A 3,722-nucleotide genomic window follows, 5' to 3' on the forward strand; every position below is an offset into this window, starting at 1 on the left:
AAAAAAAACAAAACAAAAAACCCCCAACAAACAAGAAATCCCAAAAAACAACAAAACCAAAAAATAGCCCGCGTGTTTTCAGGGGGAAGGAGGTGGCGGCCGGGAAAAAGGTTCTCCCTTCTTCACCCCCTCCCCCCCACACCTCCTTTTATTTTATTTGGAAAAGTTGACACATGAGAAAATAAGTTGGAGGGTTTCCCCCCCGCATACACGTTCCCCCTTGGGCCTGCAGTATTTGAATGACCGAATGAAACTTGATCTCTGCCTAAATTTTGCAACAACTTACAAAGTAAATAAACATCTTAAAGCGTTCCGTTCTCTTCCAAACTTCCACTCACCTCCCCACCTCCGATTTATTTATTTCAGGGACCAAACGTGGTTCTTTGGTTTGTTTGTTGGCAGGGACCCTGATCGAAAGAATCGAGGCCTTTCTGACCGGGCAGCCAGCTGAAGGAGAAGGAGAAAAAGGAAAAAAGAGCTGAGCCGTACGAGGCAGGGAGCGGGGGACGGAGCCGGTCCCCGGGCAGCGGGGCTTTGTGCGGGGCCCTCCGGGGCTCAGGCAGGAGCAGGAGCCGGGCGGTGTGCGCCGAGGAGCGGGGGGGATCGGCTTTTCTTTTCACTTCCATCACCCATCCCTTTTTTATCCCCCCTCCGCTGCCCCTGTCTGTGCCACCTCGAACCTCCGCGCAGTTTGTTGATGTTGTTCCTGAACGTGCCGCCTCCCCGCAGCGAGCGGTCTCACATCTCGCCTTCACACACATTTGCTTTTGAAAAGCGATCTTCGTGTCCGGCACTTGGTTGTCTCCCTTTCATGTCCAGCTCCTACAAAAGGGGCTACAAGACTCGACATGGGAGAAAAGAGGAGGCCAATGAATCTATTTTCCAGATTGCCAAGCACATGGTTGGAAATTGAAGGGGCTTTTGTAGCATTTCCCCTTCCTCCCTCCCTCCACTCTCCTTTTCTTTTGCTTGTGTGCAAATTGTTCAATTGCTCTGGCAGGGGTGTTCCTGACAAGCTCATTACTAGAAGGTGCCAGACCCCTCCTCTCCCTCTCCCCCGAAGTCTTTGATGAAGTTAAAATGCGCTGATAGCTGCTCTCGGGGCTATCTTTGTTCAGCCTCTTTTAATAACCGAGCTTGCTTTGAGGAGACGGGATCCGAGGGAAGAAAGCGATGTACAGCGAGGCTGGGTGGTGGTTGTGCGCCTGGCAGAAGGGGGGCTAGTTGTTTTAATATAAAGTAGCGATTTTTAATAATTTTTGGCTTGTTTGTTTGTGAAGTGCAGGAGGGACAGGAGCAAAGGGTGCCAGGAGCGGATAAGAAATGGCAGTCGATGCCCGTAGGGATGAAGGAGGCGTGTGGCCCCTCCAGTCCCGCTGGTGCAATGGGTTCTCCAAGTTGGTGGTCTCAGGGCTTGAAGGGATGGAGGGGGGTCCTCTGCGGGGAAGCGGTGTTTCCCTGGAGAGCCCCCTACCCCACACGCTCAGGAGAGGGGGATCGGGGGCGGTGTCTGGGTCTGGGACACCTTGCCCCGGCTCCGTTCATCTCCTTTTGCCTTCCGGATTTGTGGGTTTTTACGTCGCGCTCGACGGACAGAATTGAAGCTGAACTGACTTGGGAGCGGGGGGATTCCCCCCCTTTAGCGGGACTCGTGGTACCCACGCAGGAAGGGTCGGGATCGGCCCTGCGGGGGCTGCGAGTGTGAGCGCGGTCGAGGTTTTATTTTGGGGGGAAGAACCCCAAGCGTCTCTAAAATTAGAATTTCCTCAATTCCCTGAATTTCCCTGAAGCACCGCCGCTCGTTCCGTGCCCCGATCGGGCTCACGCCGCCTGCAAGTGTCTGCGTGGCTCGGGGAGGGTCGGCGGAGCCCCGGGAACCGGCTCTCCCCGTCCGCCGGAATGGGGAGCGGCGGGGAAGGACCCGGGGGTCTCCCCTGGCTCCGGAATGCCCTGGCCGGGCTCGGTTCGGGGGTTTCATGAGAAATTTTGCCTCGGCTAGGCGGGACGGATAATGGCCCCTAATTACGGGGCAGGCTGGCTCCGCGGCCCCGATCTTCACGGGACGTTATTTTTAAGCGTTCAGCGAGGATCATTTTTCACGCCTCGCTGCCTAAAGGAGGGTTTTATTTATTTATTGGAGGGGAGGCGAGGAGGACACCAGCAATAACCGAGCACTGAAAGGAAAATAATTAGCTGTTGCAGTCGCTGCTTGGGAGTCCCTGGCCAGAAAGGCGATTTAGCTTTTCCCTTTTCCTCCCCTCCCGTGCTTAGGCTCCGTAGCTCAGGTTCTCGGGGCTGCTTTCGGGGTTGTTTTGTCACAGCTAAACCCCGGGCAAAGCCCTCCAGGAGCCCGATCCTTTTCTGCACGTTTAAGGTTTTTTTCCCCCCCCATCTCCCTTTCGGATCGGAGGCTGTTTTCGAGTAGGACCCGGGGGGAATGCGGATTCCCTTGCCTTGCTTTGGCTTTGGTTACGCATTCATAGAGTTTTTTGGTTTTTGGTTTTTTGTTTTTGGGTTTGTTTTTTTTTTCCCCTTTAATGTGCCCCCACTCCTCTGCTTTCTACATGTCAGGTGAAAGGATTGCAGCAAAACCGCGTCGCTCTGTCCGTAGTTATTCCGCGGCGGATTTCCGTGTGTGCGCAGCCCGGGAGAGGCGGAAAACGGGGGATTCTCCTCGGGTTTGTCGGGGCGACATAAAACGATCCTGCCCCGGAATATCCCCGTCGGGACCACAGCGGGAGGGCTGTGTGTGTGTGTAATTGCTTTCTCTGCTTTCGCTTAACTAAGCCCGTGTTAAGTGGTGCGGATCCCGAGGAGGGAAGCGAGCGGCCCTTCCCTCGCCCGCTGCGGGCTGTGGGTGCGGGACCCCGGCCCGGCCGGCCCCGCTGCGCTCCCGCTCGGCCCTCACCTCCTGCCTCTTCCCCTGGCACCTTCTGCTTTCCATTACTGCTGATTTGGAGAATTAGGAAAGGTCAAGATCTTATGCCTTTCTCCGGTAGTTTTTTTGTTTTCTCTTTCTAGTTCCTCGCAGTCCCGAACAAAAATAAATCATCCTGGATTATAAAAACCACCTTTAGACACCAAGAACATATTTTCCAATAGTTTGATCCTTCCTCCAGGACTGCCCTGGCCTTTCCTTGTGACTGCGCAGAAACTCCCGTTTTCACGGTGAATTTAGGATTTAATAATAACGTCCAATCTCCCCGTGCCCCAGTGCCCGACCTGAAAACATTGCCCTCCAGCATCTTTTTTCCCTCCCCATCTCTCTTTCGTTTCTTTCCTTTCCCAAGCAGAACGTAGAGAAACGAGTTGTTTAAAAAAAATAATAAAAAAAAATAAATTCCCGTTTTCCGATCTGGAGAGGGCAGGAAGAGATGTTGGAGCCCGCTCAGCCGCGGGAAAATTGCTTTGGAAATGAAGTTGGTGCTTCTGAAATCTCCTCGAGGTGTTCGCTGTAGGTCAGAGACCTGTGCTCGCCCCTGTGTCTGTCTGTCAGGCGAAGAGAGGGGCAGGGGCTCTGTGTTCTCCCCTCACCTCCCGAACTACGGCTCGTCTGTCCTTCCTCTCTGTCGTCTTTTATTTCTCATCCGCTCTTTTTTCACTTTTTATTTCTCCTTTGTAATTTCCCATCTTCTTTCTTTCTTCCCTTCTTTTCTTCTTTCTATAATTATTTTCCTCTTTCTTTCTTTTGCCTTTTCCTTCTTCCACTCTTCTATTTCTTT

The sequence above is a fragment of the Parus major genome, chromosome 8, assembly GCF_001522545.3.
Source record: "Parus major isolate Abel chromosome 8, Parus_major1.1, whole genome shotgun sequence".
Lineage (NCBI taxonomy): Eukaryota > Metazoa > Chordata > Aves > Passeriformes > Paridae > Parus > Parus major.